Genomic DNA, 16,332 nt, shown 5'->3' on the forward strand with positions numbered 1-16,332 from the left:
AAAATTGCATGAATTAAAGAGCGAGAAGCTAAATTGCTGAAATTAAAAGGGATGGGGGTGATTGCATGAATTTAATTGCAGAATGTAAAGAGAAAGTGGTAGATCAGAATTGGGGAATTCATTGGGTGTTAGGAGATATTGAGATCTCCGAATCAAAACATTTTTATTCCTTCCTCAATCAATGCATTCATTGAATTTTGCTTGGCAATCTTATATGATTGGATCCCAATCCCTTGGCTCACCAATTCTCTCTAAAAACAAACAAATTCCCAATCCCTTGGTTTAAATGTTCATAAGAAGAGATGATGCTCGATCACTGATTATACCACACAGTTTCATGAACCACAATTTGGTAGAATTACATGTCACAATATCCATCCAAACCCCAATCCAATTCACTGTGAGAAAGCTTCTCTAGCATGAATCCTCCATTCCTTTCCCAAGGTTCCGAAGGATTCCAATTATGGGTAGTTTCTTTCCCAAGACAACTACCCAATGGAATTAGATCGAGAAGCTTTCTAACAAAATTCAAGAGAAAAGATTGAAGAAGAAGATAAAACTATTATTGATTCATTGAATTACAATAGAGCTCCCTAACCCAATGAAAGGGGTTTAGTGAGTCATAGCTCTGAATTCAATTACAAAACTAAAAGAAAATGATCCAAAGTTCTCTCCGTGTAAAAGTCCCCTCTCAGGGGCTGGATTCCCCTTCAATCCCCCCTCTTAATTGCAGAAACTAAGGCCTTTAAATAGGCTCCCTAAATTACAAAATGAAAATGAAATTAAAAGCAAATTACAATCAAATGAAAATAAACTATTCTAGATGATTCTTGTGGCCTTGATTTGGTGTTGTTGATGGGCCTTGCTTGCTTGAAGGGTAGAGTGACATAATTGATCCAAAAAGGATAATGATCCATTAAACTACACTCAAACGTTGCACCCCCCTTTCTTGAGTCGTCACTTTGTTCTCTTGTCAACCTTGCCAATTTGATGCCAAATATAAACTATTATACCTCGTTGGAAAGCTATGGATGTCAGCTTTCTAACGCAACTGGAAGCACCTCAATTGGATCTCTACAACTCGAGTTATACTCCATGGAAGGTGAAAAGGTCAGCTGGCCTGATTGCATGTTGGTACTATGCTCTTCTATGCACATTACGGGGCTGTTTTCTCCCTCAATTTTTAGTATCCACCATGCATGCCATATATGCTTGGAAAGCTCTAGATGTCTTCTTTCCAATTCATTTTGAATCACCTCATTTGGAGTTTTGTAGCTCAAGTTATTTATGTTTGAAGAAGGCATGGTCAAGCTGTTCCATATAACACGTTTAAGCTCCAGTTTAAGCTTAAACTGGAGCTTAAACGCTGGCACTCCCTGGAGGCACAAGCTCGAGCACGTTTAAGCTTCAGTTTAAGGTTAAACTGAAGCTTAAACGTGGAAATGGAAGAAGGCAACCCTGGAGTGTGGAATTGTCGAACACGTTTAAGCTTCAGTTTAAGGTTAAACTGAAGCTTAAACGTGGAAATGGAGGAAAGCCATCCTGGTTCATTTCTCAATTCTGGCGTTTAACCTCCAGTTTAAGGTTAAACTGGAGGTTAAACGTGGAAATGCTTCCTTGGTGAAATTCTCATTCTGGCGTTTAACTTCCAGTTTAAGGTTAAACTGGAGGTTAAACGCCAGTTCCAGCATTTCTTAGCCTTCATGATTCTGGCGTTTAAGCTCCAGTTTAGGCTTAAACTGGATCTTAAACTCCACATGTGATATTCAAGCTTCCTTTATTGATTTTGTTGCTTCCTTGCCTAGCCTCTTCTTCCCTGAAATCATCCAAACAATTGCATCAAAGTCTTGCAAAAATTCATGAGAATTCTTCCATTCATAGCTTTCAAGGAATATAACTAAAAACTCATGGAATTTGCATCAAAATCTTCATGTTGAATGATTTAAGACAAGCATGACTATTTGGCCCAAAATGATTACTTAAGGCTCTAGAAAATGCATAAAACAACTAAAAATAAAAGAAAAAGGCTAGTGAAACTAGCCTAAGATGCCTTGGCATCACAGGGCAACCAGATTCCTAAACTTTGATGCCAAATTAGCAGGAGAAAAACGATTGCTCCAGCTAAATGAGCTAGAGGAGTTCAGATTCACAGCTTTCGAAAATGCCAAGCTATATAAAGAAAAATAAAAAAAGTGGCATGACAGAAAGCTGTCATCTAGAATCTTTAAACCAGGACAGAAGGTTCTGTTGTTTAACTCTAGACTCAGGCTATTCCCCGGGAAACTGAAATCCCGGTGGAGGGGACCATACGTGATTACAAGTGTATCACCATATGGTTATGTGGAGCTTCAAGATATTGATTCTGATAAGAAGTTCATTGTCAATGGACAGAGAATCAAGCATTATCTAGAAGGCAACATTGAGCAAGAATGCTCAAGGCTGAAGCTAGATTAAAAGCTCAGCAAGGTCCAGCTAAGGACATTAAAGAAGCGCTTGTTGGGAGGCAACCCAATTTTTATTTACTTTCATGGTTTTTCATGTTTTATTAGGTTCATGATCATGTGGAGTCACAAAACAAATATTAAAAATTGAAAACGGAATCAAAAACAGCAGAAGAAAAATCACACCCTGGAGGAAGCACCTGTCTGGCGTTCAACGCCAGAACAGAGCATGGTTCTGGCGCTGAACGCCCAAAGTGGGCAACATCCTGGCGCTGAACGCCCAGAACAAGCATGGTTCTGGCATTCAACGCCAGAAATGGCTAGTAAATGGGCGTTGAACGCCCAAAATGGGCACCAACCTGGCGCTGAACGCCCAGAGTTGTGTGCAAGGGCATTTTGCATGCCCAAATTGGTGCAGGGATGTAAACGCCTTGACACCTCAAGATCTGTGGACCTCACAGGATCATTTCAAGATCTGTGGACCCCACAGGATCCCCACCTTCTCTCTTCTTTTGCTCGAGGGCGAGCAACATTCTAAGTTTGGTGTGGTAAAACAATTATGTGAAGGATCTATAGCTCAGTGGTAGAACATGTGGCTGCAAATCAAGAGATACCTCAGGGGATGCACTTCCCTCCACATAATTATTGGAAGCAACTGAGGATAGAAATGCCAAAAATCACTAGGAATCAAGCCACAAAGGCAAGGAAGAGACATAAAAGAGCTCAAGAACATCATTGGTGCCTCAAGAAGGAAATGCCATCATCACTAAGGTGGACTCGTTCCTTGTTCTTACTTTCTCTGTTTTTCGTTTTCTCTATGTTAAGTGCTTATCTATGTTTGTGTCTTCATTACATGATCATTAGTAGTAATTAGTATCTAGTTTTATTTTATCCTCAATTAAGTTATAGTCTATTTTTCTCATCATCAGCAAACATGAATAAAATAGTAGATCTTTTGAATAAGAGGCAATAAAATTTTGAGTTTTTAATAAGAAAAATTCTAATTAGTAACATGTGGTGGCAATGCTTCTTGTCTTCTGAATGAATGCTTGAACAGTGCATATGTCTTTTGAATTTGTTGTTTAAGACTGTTAAATATGTTGGCTCTTGAAAGAATGATGAACATGAGACATGTTATTGATAATCTGAAAAATCATAAAAATGATTCTTGAAGCAAGAAAAAGCAGCAAAGAACAAAGCTTGCAGAAAAAAAAAATAGAAAGAAAAAGAAAAAGCAAGCAGAAAAAGCCAAAAGCTCTTAAAACCAAGAGGCAAGAACAAAAAGCCAATAACCCTCAAAACCAAAAGGCAAGGGCAAATAAAAAGGATCCCAAGGCTTTGAGCATCAGTGGATAGGAGGGCCTAAAGGAATAAAATCCTGGTCTAAGCGGCTAAACCAAGCTGTCCCTAACCATGTGCTTGTGGCGTGCAGGTGTCAAGTGAAAACTTGAGACTGAGCGGTTAAAGTCCAGGTCCAAAGCAAAAAGAAGAGTGTGCTTAAGAACTCTGGACACCTCTAATTGGGGACTCTAGCAAGGCTGAGTCATAATCTGAAAAGGTTCACCCAACTATGTGTCTGTGGCATTTATGTATCCGGTGGTAATACTGGAAAACAAAGTGCTTAGGGCCACGGCCAAGACTCATAAGGAAGCTGTGTTCAAGAATCATCACACTGAACTAAGAGAATCAATAACACTATCTGAATTCTGAGTTCCTATAGATGCCAATCACTCTGAGCTTCAATGGATAAAGTGAGATGCCAAAACTGTTCAGAAGCAAAAAGCTACTAGTCCCGCTCATCTAGTTAGGATCTGAGCTTCAATCAAAAACTCTGAAATATTATTGCTTCTCAACCTATTAGTCTTCTATTTTATTTGTCTAGTTGCTTGAGGACAAGCAACAGTTTAAGTTTGGTGTTGTGATGAGCGGATATTTTATACGCTTTTTGGGGATAATTTCATATAGTTTAGAGTATGATTTAGTTAGTTTTTAGTCTATTCCTAGTAGTTTTTAGGAAAAATTCATATTTCTGGACTTTACTATGAGTTGTGTGTTTTTCTGTAATTTCAAGTATTTTTCTGGCTGAAATTGAAGGAGCTGAGCAAAAATCTGATTCAGGCTGAAAAAGGACTGCTGATGCTGTTGGATTCTGACCTCCCTGCACTCAAAGTGGATTTTCTGGAGCTACAGAACTCGAAATGGCATGCTTCCAAGTGCGTTAGAAAGTAGACATCCAGAGCTTTCCAGAAATATATAATAGTCCATACTTTGCACAAGGATAGACGACGTAAACTGGCGTTCAACGCCAGTTCTCTGCCCAATTCTGGCGTCCAGCGCCAGAAAAGGATCAAAAACTGGAGTTGAACGCCCAAACTGGCATAAAAACTGGCGTTCAACTCCACAAATGGCCTCTGCACGTGACTCACTTAAATCTCAGCCCCAGCACACACCAAGTGGGCCCCAGAAGTGGATATCTGCATCATCCATCATAGTCCACTCATATTTTGTAACCCTAGGCTACTAGTTTAGTATTTAAACAACTTTTAGAGACTTATTTTGTATCTCATGACATTTTAGATCTAAACTTTGTATTCTCTGACGGCATGAGTCTCTAAACCCCATTGTTGGGGGTGAGGAGCTCTGCTGTGTCTCGATGAATTAATGCAAGTATTTCTGTTTTCCATTCAAACACGCTTGTTCCTATCTAAGATGTTCATTCGCGCTTAACTGTGATGGAGGTGATGATCCGTGACATTCATCACCTTCCTCAAACCATGAACGCGTGCCTGACAACCACCTCCGTTCTATATACGATTGAATGAGTATCTCTTAGATTCCTTAATCAGAATCTTCGTGGTATAAGCTAGAACTGATGGCAGCATTCATGAGAATTTGGAAAGTCTAAACCTTGTCTGTGGTATTCCGAGTAGAATTCAAGGATTGAATGACTGTGACGAGCTTCAAACTCCTGAAGGCTGGGCGTTAGTGACAGACGCAAAAGGATAGTAAATCCTATTCCAACCGGATCGAGAACCAACCGGTGATTAGCCGTGCTGTGATAGAGCACGTGAGCGTAGTTTTCACTAGAAGGATGGAAGGTAGCCATTGACAACGGTGATCCACCAACACACAGCTTGCCATAGGGGGACGTGCATGCGTGAACAAGAAGACAGAGGAAAGCAGAGATTCAGAAGACAAAGCATCTCCAAAACTCCAACATATTCTCCATTACTGCACAACAAGTAACTTTTAATTTATGCTCTACTGGTTACTCACAATTCAATTGATAAACATAATTGATTTCCTGACTAAGATTTACAAGATAACCATAGATTGCTTCAAACCAACAATCTCTGTGGGATTCGACCCTTACTCACGTAAGGTATTACTTGGACGACCCAGTGCACTTGCTGGTCATATGTGCGAAATTGTAAGAGAGTCACAATTTTGTGCACCATTAGTCTAAAGCTTCAGTCCAGGAATTAGACATGGCTCACTAGCCAGCCAAGCTTTCAATGAAAGCTCTAGTCCAAAACACTAGACATGGCCAATGGCCAGCCAAGCTTTAGCATGTAGATCAGGAACAGTAGCAGGTGGATTAGCAACAACTAGCTTGTTCTTGATAACAAATTACTGCCTCAGTCCAAATAAATTTAGACATGGCTTTACAGCCAGTCAGGCTTCACATGCTTCATGAAAAACTAGAATTCATTCTTAAAAATCTTGAATAAATTTTTGAAAACATTTTTATTATTTTTTTTCGAAAACAAGAGAAAATTTTTTTGAAAATATTTTTGAAAGATTTTTGAAAAGAAAACGAAAAGAAAGTTACCCAATCTGAGCAACAAGATGAACCGTCAGTTGTCCAAACATTACTTGGTGCTGTTGCCGAATCAAAAGGGAATCTGGCACTGATGTTACCAGACCAAAAGCTTGCCGAAGACTCAAACAATCCCCGGCAACGGCGCCAAAAACTTGGTGCACGAAATTGTGATCTCCAGGCTCGAACAAATCCTGGTAATGGCTCCAAAGCTTGGTGCTCTGATCTTAATTCATGATTGTCACAACTTCGATACAACTAACCAGCAAGTGCACTGGGTCGTCCAAGTAATACCTTACGTGAGTAAGGGTCGAATCCCACAGAGATTGTTGGTATGAAGCAAGCTATGGTCACCTTGTAAATCTCAGTCAGGCAGATATAAAGTGATAATGGTGTTTTCGAATTTAATATAATAAAATAGGGATAGAGATACTTATGTAAATCATTGGTAGGAATTTCAGATAAGCGAATGGAGATGCTTTTCGTTCCTCTGAACCTCTGCTTTCCTGCTATCTTCATCCAATCAGTCTTACTCCTTTCCATGGCTGGCTTTATGCAAGGGCATCACCGTTGTCAGTGGCTACATCCCCTCCTCTCAGTGAATAATATGCTCACGCACCCTGTCACGGCACGGCTATTCATCTGTCGGTTCCCGATCATGCTGGAATAGGATTCACCCTCCTTTTGCGTCTGTCACTAACGCCCAACAATCGCGAGTTTGAAGCTCGTCACAGTCATTCAATCATTGAATCCTACTCAGAATACCACAGACAAGGTTTAGACCTTCCGGATTCTCTTGAATGCCGCCATCATTCTAGCTTACGCCACGAAGATTCTGGTTAGGAGATCTAAGAGATACTCATTCTAGCTTAATTCATGTAGAACAGAAGTGTTTGTCAGGCACGCATTCATAAGGGGGAAGGATGATGAGCGTCACACATAATCATCACCTTCATCACGTTCTTGGGTGCGAATGGATATCTTAGAAGAGAAATAAGAAGAATTGAATAGAAAACAGTAGTACTTTGCATTAATCTTTGAGGAACAGCAGAGCTCCACACCTTAATCTATGGAGTGTAGAAACTCTACCGTATGAAAATACATAAGTGAAGGTCCAGGCATGGCCGTGTGGCCAGCCCCCATGGTCTAAGAACAATGCATTCCAAGATTGTCAAAAAGACTAGTAAGAGGTCCTATTTATAATAAACTAGTCACTAGGGTTTACATGAGTAAGTAATTGATGCATAAATCCACTTCCGGGGCCCACTTGGTGTGTGTTTGGGCTGAGCTTAAGTGTAGCACGTGCAGAGGCCATTTGTGGAGTTGAACGCCAGTTTCTGTGCCAGTTTGGGCGTTCAACTCTGGTTTTGGAACCTTTTCTGGCGCTGGACGCCAGTTTTGGGCAGAGAGCTGGCGTTGAACACCAGTTTACGTCGTCAATTCTTGGCCAAAGTATGGACTATTATATATTGCTGGAAAGCCCTGGATGTCTACGTTCCAACGCAATTGGAAGCGCGCCATTTCGAGTTCTGTAGCTCCAGAAAATCCATTTTGAGTGCAGGGAGGTCAGAATCCAACAGCATGAGCAGTCCTTTTTCAACCTCTGAATCTGATTTCAGCTCAAGTCCCTCAATTTCAGCCAGAAAATACCTGAAATCACAGAAAAACACACAAACTCATAGTAAAGTCCAGAAACGTGAATTTAACATAAAAACTTATGAAAACATCCCTAAAAGTAACTAGATTCTACTAAAAACATACTAAAAACACTGCCAAAAAGCGTATAAATTATCCGCTCATCAGATATACAATGTGGCTACGCTTTACAAGTGATGCAGTAGCGTTGAAAAGCGTAGCCTATTCTGGAAAAATGAAAGCTGAAAAGCGTAGCCTTTGGTCCTGGACAGCATCAGTTGAAAAGCGTAGCCTATTCCCAAATGCCAAAAGCGTAGCCCTTGGTGCAGAAAAGCGTAGCCTTTGAGAATAGGCAACGGCCGAATAGGAATCACCCCAAAAAGCGTAGCCGTAGCCCAAAAAGCGTAGCCGTAGCCTAAGGCATCATTTTTTTTTCACTGTTGGCTACACTTTTCAAGTGTACCTGAATGGGTGTTTTTCTTGTAGTGATTCTTGTGGAAGTCATGTTACTGATTTTATGGTGGTTTCATGCATAGCAACTTAGGTTCATTCCATTACTGGCTTTCAGACCTTTATCATGTCCCTAAACACTTACTTTGTTTATATCCCATGAGACCTTTATTCATTGATCCTTTTATTGTTATTTCAAGGGTTGTTTGTGTTATTTAGGCTAAGTGCTCTGTAAGGGGGCAACTCTTTAATATAAGCTTTCAGCCAACACTCCCGAACCAGTTGGTTCAAGGTGCTAGGTATTGAGACACCCCTAAGGACTTACTCCCTCAAGTCTATCCCCCATACATACACACTACAGGCATTTAGTTTATTTATTTTCTCTTCTTGAGACCTTTGTGTCCAGCACATCTTTGGGGTACTAAATGTTTTGTAGTGAAGGTTACTCTTGATAGTGGACTTTCAGCTGATAATCCCGAGTTAGTTAACCCAAGTTACCAAGTGATAAGGCACCCCTAAGAGCTTATTCATCCAAGTAGATCCCTCACACAGGAGCACCACAGACACTTGCCTCAAGATTAAAACCATTGATGCTTAGCCTTATTGCTTACGCTTTTTCTTTTGTTTTTCACTTCAATTGTTCTTTCCCTTTTCTCTTATTAGGATCTTGTTATTAATTTAGTCTCATGAGTGTATCCAAAGCAAAGTATTCAGGATAGATAGTTGTCCTCCTAACCTTGTGGTTGAACCAACTTAGCTAACTTATGACTACCCCAAAGATTCATGAATGCACTTCCACAATATGAACTCCACTCTAGTCTTTTAAAAATAATCATTCTCTCTTCATTTAATTCAAAAGGAACAAGCATACAAGTAAGTTAAGTAAGGATGCCGTGACATAAAGACTAGCACACATAGACCTATTCAATACCACAAACTTAAAAGACATGATTGAAAAAGGTTTAAACAATAACATGGAAGCAAGTTCTATTTCACACAAGATCTTCCTTATTTAAGACATAGAGAAAGATGGAACAAAGAAGGAGCTCCACCACCTTTTACTGTTGTGGATGTCCATGCTCTTTTCCTTGCTTGTCCTCCTTGTTTCCTCTTGCATTTCCTCGCATCCGTGCCAATCTTGCTTGCTTCCAATCCTCAAGTGCCTTCCTCTGTGACTCATGACTCTCTTCCACCTTTTGTCTTTCCTTTCGTGCTAATTCATCCTTCATTTCGTCATACTTGGCTATTCCTGGATGCAATACCGGCAGCTGTCCCACTAAGTAGCCGAGCCTGGCTTGAGTGTTTATATGATGTCCTGTTTTGCTCATGTAAACTCCTTCTGCGAATGCCCTTTGCTCGTCCAATAGTTCTGCCTGTTCTATTTGTCTTCGATGCATCTCATGTATGTGTGTCCCTTGATGTGCTTGGATGTTGAGCCTTTGTTCCATCCTGTTGAATGCTTCTCCCCATTGTTGTCCTTGGCTTAGTTGCTGTTCCATCATTTGCCTTTGCCACTCACCTTGTTATGTCATCCATCTTGAAAGTGTTTCCTCTTGCTGCCCCATCATCTGTAGTTGAAGCTCTTTCTGTGCTCCTTGGCTTTCCAAATATTGTCTAGACAAGCCATCAATGGCCTCCTGCAATTGGTGCATGTCCAAGGTCTGTTATGCGTGACCCTCTGAGACTTGGCCTTCCACTACTTGAGGGGCTGTCCTCTTTTTTTGCTTCCGTTGAGGCAGGGGGGATGCTGCAGCATTCATCCTTCGGACTGTTATTGGAATGCCTTCCTTTATCCAAACGGGGTCCTCATCTTCAAAAACCACCCTAGCTTTCTTGCATATTCGGTAAATAGTGCTGGGGTAACCTAGTGTTCCTCTTGAGTCGCTTTTCTCTGCCATCTTTCTAATGCCTTGAGCTATGATCTCATGAACTTTGATTTTTCCTCCCTTGAGTATACAATGCACCATTGTTGCTCTCTCGAGATTCACCTCCGAGTTGTTTGCAGCTGGGAGAATAGACCTCCTCACTAGCTCAAACCACCCCTTAGCTTCAGGAGTGAGGTCTGTTCTCTTAATGAACTTTGGTTTATTTCCTGCACCCCTTTCCCAGTCAGCTCCTGGTACACAAATGTCTCGTAAAAGTTGGTCATAATTGGGGTTGTTGTCCAATCTTGAGTGATAACTTTCTTCTTCAAACGGTATGGACCGTAGCTTCAATGCCCTCATTACAGTCATGGGACCAAAATCCACCATTGTTCCTCTCACAAAGCTTGTATATGACTCATCTTTCTTATCAAATCTGATTGCATTTGCATAAAATTCTCTTATGAGATTTGCATTCACCTTAGTGACCGGGTCAGTGAGGAGCTCCCATCTTCTCCTTTCTACCTTCTCTGTGATTTCGGGGCATTCAGTCTTCTTAACTTGAAACCCCAGCTCATAGATGATTTCCTTATCAACCATCCACCCGTATTGCAATGCATGATGCAAGCTTCTAAATCTCTTCTCATCATATGGGTGTTCTTCCATGGGTTCATTTCCCTCCCTTCTCTTAGAACTTGAAGATGCCATGAATGATGATTAATATGTGAAGGTGGTAAGGTTGTGGAGACTTTTGGTTGTTTAGGGTTTTATAGCAGTTAAGAGAGTGAGGGGAGAAATGTTTATAATCGATAGAGGGTGTCTTGTACAGAAATGAAGAGTGGTGAAGGGTGTGTGATGACAATGAAGGGTAGTACGGACAAGGGTCGTTTATATAGAGAAGTTGTGAGGGAATGAAGGGTGTAGATTGATGAAATGGTCACTTGATGGACGGTTGGGGTTATGCATGGCTAGAAGACAAGGATCATCACTTTATGATGGGGATTGCTCGGTCTTCTAGGGTCCCAATTTTTTCAATGTATTCCCTTTTCATGCTTCTTTTCCTTTCCTATAAAGATTTGAAATAAGGAAATTAATATCATAAAAAAAATTTAAACTCTACGGCTAGAATAAAATGAAAGAAAGGATTTGATTGTTTATTTATGAATTCCAACTAACTAACTAACTATTGGTGGGTCCTTATATGCATTTTGGTGGCACCATGAGGTGACACCAAACTTAGTTTGGATCACTGTGATGGAGGTTTTGTGTTCAAAGCTCCCAAGACTAGCATGCATCTTGGTTTGCTTTGAACACCAAACTTGTTCCTCACTATATTCTGCATAAGAAGATTTCCACCAATTGTTTGTCAAGTTTGGATTGAAGCTCATAAAGATTGACTTATTCATTATCATCTGAAAGCATATAAAACATGGGTTGCCTCCCATGAAGCGCTTCTTTAGCGTCACTAGCTTGACATTTTTCCTTCATCATGGTGGTTGGTAGTGCTTAAAGTCCTCCCCTCTTGCTGTGGACTTGTATCCATTGGTTGGATCTATGATCTCCACATGTTCCAGGGAAAGAACTCTGTTGATAGTGAAGACCTTAGGTAACTGAGATGGTATAGTAGGGAGATTAGGGGGAATATCTGGGAAGTAAGCTGAGCAACTCTATCCCCTGGAGAGAAGTCTTTCGTAGGGATCTTCTTGTTCCTCCATTTCCTTGGTACCTTCTTCTTTGTTTCTTTTGAGGTTGCCTTTCCCTTGGTAACCTCTTTTTTCCAAGGAGTTGTGATGTTGTCTTCACATGCCTCTAGAGGTTTAGGTTCCTCCAACTTTTCTTTGAGCTGTGGCAATTGCTATTTTCTTTGTTCATCAATTGAGGGGGTTTCAGAATGAACTGGCTATGCTTCAGTGCTTGTCTCCTCTTTCAGTGTCTCCTTATCGTTTGTGCTTAGTTCCTTGTCCTCTTGATCTGTTTCTTGTGAGAGTTTGAAGACATTGAAGCTAAGTCGTTCATCATGGATTCTCAATATTAGCTCCCCTTTCTCTACATCGATAAGTGCTCTGGCTGTAGCTAGGAATGGTCTTCCCAATATGTTTGGGTGAGTGTGACTTTCTTCCATGTCCAGAATGACAAAGTCTGTTGGGAGAAAGTACTTCCCAACCTTTAGCAACACATTTTCCACCACTCCTATTGCTTGCTTTTGAGTTTTGTCAGCCAGTCTGACAATGACATCTGTGGGCATTATCTCATTGATCTGCAGCCTCTTCACCAGGGATAAGGGCAGTAAGTTGATGCTGGCCCCCAAATCACATAGTGCTCTGTCAAACATATTTTCACCTATGGGACAAGGGATATGAAAACTTCCTGGGTCTCTTCTTTTTGTAGGCAACTCAGGTTGAATAAGGGCACTACATTCCTTGTTCATCACTATAGTCTGCCCTCCCTTGAGTAAGCTTTTCCTGGGAAGAAGTTCCTTCATATACTTGATGAATGCAGGCATTTGTTGAATTGCCTTGATGAATGGTATGTTCACATGAAGAGATGCAAACAAGTCTAGGAACCTTGAGTATATTCTCTTTCCCACAGCACCACTGAGCAGTTAAGGAAAGGGTGCATAGAGCTTCAGCAACTCTTGTTGTGACATTTTTGGTTCTTTGTGATCTCTATCCTTCTCCTCTATTGAGTTGTCTTCAGGTTGTTCGAGAAGTTTGCCTTGCTTGTCTTCAGCCTCTTAATCACTTGTAGTGACCATTTTGCAATCTTCCCATCTTACTTTCTTTGCTTCTCCTTTGGGGTTTTTCTCCGTGTCACTTGGGAAGCTATCTGTAGGTTTGGGAATCTTCTCAGCTAAATATCCCACCTGGAATTCCAACTTCCTAATGGTCTCTCCCTGGTTCTTAATATTGGCTTGCACCTCCTGTTTGAACACCTTATTTTCTTGAATCTCTTGGCATATTTCTTCAAGTAAGGCTTCAATCTTAGAGAGCTTGTCATCAATTGATGAGTGGTTCGGAGCAGATGTGCTGTTTTGGTTTTGATAAGTGTGTAGAGAAGTGTTGTTGTGGGGGTGTTGAGATGTCCTCTGGGTGAATTGCTGGTGAGCTGCATTGTTGTTGGAGTTGTAATGTCTCTGGTCTTGGTTTTGATCTTGCTCACTTTCCCACCCAAAGTTTGGGTGGTTTCTCCATCCAGGGTTGTAAGTCTTGGAGTATGGATCATAGTTTTTCCTTGGTGAATTCCCAATGTAGTTGGCTTGCTCCTGACTCCCCTCTGCTTCTTCATTCACTCCTTCTTGGATTGTTGATGAAGATGAGATTGCTGCTACTTGGTTCCTCTCCATCTTCTTGGTGAGGTCAGCTAGCTGCTGGGTAATGAGCTTGTTTTGGGCCAACAGAGCATCTACATTGTTTAGCTCCATCACTCCTCTTGTGTTCCCTCTTTCGGAAGCATAGAAGTAGTCATTTTCTGCTACTGTTTCAATAACATCTATGGCTTCCTCAATGGTCTCTTTTTTTGTTCAAAGATCCTCCAGATGAATGGTCTCCGACCTTCTTTGATTCATAAGAGAGCCCTTCATAGAAAATGTGCAGCTGCACCCATTCGTTGAACATGTCAGGTGGACATCTCCTTGTTAAGTCCTTGAACCTCTCCCATGCTTCATACAGAGTCTCACCATCTTGTTGCCTGAAAGTTTGAACCTCAGCTCTCAGCCTATTGATTCGTTGAGGAGGGTAGAATCTTGCTAAGAATTTGTTCACCACATCCTTCCAAGTTGTCAAGCTCTCCCTTGGGAAGGATTTCAGCCACTTGGCTGCCTTGTCCTTGAGTGAGAAAGGAAATAAGAGCAGTATATAGGCGTCAGGATGAACACCATTAGATTTCACTGTGTCACATATTCTCAGGAAGGTGGTCAAATGTTGATTGGGGTCTTCTTGAACAGTTCCTCCAAACGATCAGTTGTTCTGAACAAGGGTGATGAGCTGTGGTTTAAGTTCAAAGTTGTTGGCATGGATTGTTGGCTTTTGGATGCTACTTCCACAATTGCCTGGGTTTGGATTGATGTAAGAGCCCAAAACTCTTCTATCCTCCCCAGTATGATTTGCTCCACCTCCTCTGCCATGGTTGTGAGTCTCTTCTTCATGATGATTTTCCATGTTTTCTTCCATGTTTGGTTCAAAGTATTCCTCAAAGTGTTCCTCCTCTTCTTCAGCACCAACTACACGTTTTTCTTTTGCCTCCCTCCTTAGTCTAAGGAAGGTTCTCTCAGGTTCAGAATCAAAGGAAGTTGAAGCCCCGCTTCTTCTCCCTGTCATACAACCAACAAGTACAAGCAAAGAAAATAGGTGCAGACAGTATTTGTGTCAGAATTACTGTTAGTTGTGGGTGATGCAATATATCAAACAGTTAGTGAGTTAGCAAATAGAATTGAAAAAAACAAAGAAAAACAAAAGAGTAGAGGGGGAAGGGAAGAAGTTTAACTAAAACAAAAAGTAAATCACTCAAATAGAAAATGAAATTCAAAAAATAAAAATGCTCAATCTAGTGATCTTTCAATTTAATCATTGTTGATGCACAATCAATCCCCGGCAACGGCGCCATAAACTTGATACATGGAAAACTTGTCTCTCAACAATTCTCCCTTCAGCAAGTGTACCGAATTTGTCGTCAAGTAAAAACTCACAATAGAGTGAGGTCGAATCCCACAGGGATTGATTGATCAAGCAACTTTAATTAGAAGAATGTTCTAGTTGAGCGAATCCAGAATTTGGGTTGAGAGTTGCAGAAAATAAAATGGCGGGAATGTAAATAACAGAAAAGTAAATGCTAGAATTAAAGGACTGGAAGTAAATGACTGAAAATAAATTGCAGAATTATAAATGGGAATGGGGGATTTGCTCATAAAAGTAAATGGCAGAAATTAAAGAGAATGGGTAAGATTAGAGATGGGGAGTTCATTGGGCTTAGGAGATGTAGCAATTCTCCGGATCAAGTTCATTTTCATCTCTTCCTCAATCAATGCACTCATCGATCTCCTTGGCAATCTTAAGTGATTGAATTACAATTTCTTGCAATTCAATCTCTCAAATCTTGATCAATAGCCAATTCCTTGGTCAATTGCTCATGAGAAGAGATAAAGTATGGTCACTAATTATACCACATGCATTTCCCAAATCAAGTATTGAGAGGGTTATAGTCACATACCCATCCAAACCCAATTTGGTCCAGCATGAGAAAGCATTTCTAGCTTGATCTCTTCATTCCTCTTTCAAGGTTCAAAAGAGATCCAAGTTTGAGTAGCTTCTCTTCCAGGATAACTACTCAATTGGATGAAGATCGAAAGCTTTCAAGTAAAATCAAGAGGAAAGATAGAAGAAGAATAATGAAAATTAGTATTGATCCATCAAATTACAACAGAGCTCCCTAACCCAATGAAAGGGGTTTAGTTGTTCATAGCTCTTGAAAATGAAAACAAAGATGGAGAATACATCATAAAACTAGAAATTGCAAAGAAAGTAAAATACAGAGAGTAGTTCTCTTTTTCCCAGCCTCCAGAACTCTTTCTCAATTCAAAGCTACTCCTATATATACTACTCTTCTCAGCTTCTAGTGTGATTCTTCAAGTCTTGGGCCTTTGGATCTTGAGTTTGAAGCAGTTTCTTTCTTTATTTGGGCTTGGCTTTACTTTCAGAGAGAAAGTGCGAAGTGGGCGGAGACTTTAGTTCAGGACGTTAGGGGTGTTAATATTTAGTGAGAATATAAGTTCGAGAACGTTAGTGACATTTAACATTGTCACTAACGTTCCAATGCACCCCTTTGCCTCACGTTAAAACCCACGTTAACTAGGTTAACGTGGCTTTTAACGTTGCCTTGTTAACCTTCGAGAACGTTAGTGACACTCAACATTGTCACTAACGTTCCAATGTGCCCCTTCTTGCTTTACGTTAAAGCCCACGTTAACTAGGTTAACGTGGCTTCTAACGTGGCCCTTGCCATCCTTCGAGAACGTTAGTGACATTCAACATTGTCACTAATGTTCCAATGTGCCCCTAGGTCTCACGTTAGAGTCCATGTTAACCTAGTTAACGTGGCTTCCAACGTGGCCATCTTTAGCCATCCCAAC

General features: G+C 40.7%; 1 non-coding gene across 1 annotated transcript; it reads left to right on the forward strand.

Moving 5' to 3' along the window:
- Positions 1-13,820: 13,820 nt before the first annotated feature.
- Positions 13,821-13,924, forward strand: LOC112788439 (small nucleolar RNA R71). The gene has a single exon (XR_003195802.1). It is a non-coding gene; the product is annotated as a small nucleolar RNA R71 (small nucleolar RNA).
- The last annotated feature ends 2,408 nt before the right edge of the window (positions 13,925-16,332 follow it).

The sequence above is a fragment of the Arachis hypogaea genome, chromosome 20 (genome assembly GCF_003086295.3).
Source record: "Arachis hypogaea cultivar Tifrunner chromosome 20, arahy.Tifrunner.gnm2.J5K5, whole genome shotgun sequence".
Lineage (NCBI taxonomy): Eukaryota > Viridiplantae > Streptophyta > Magnoliopsida > Fabales > Fabaceae > Arachis > Arachis hypogaea.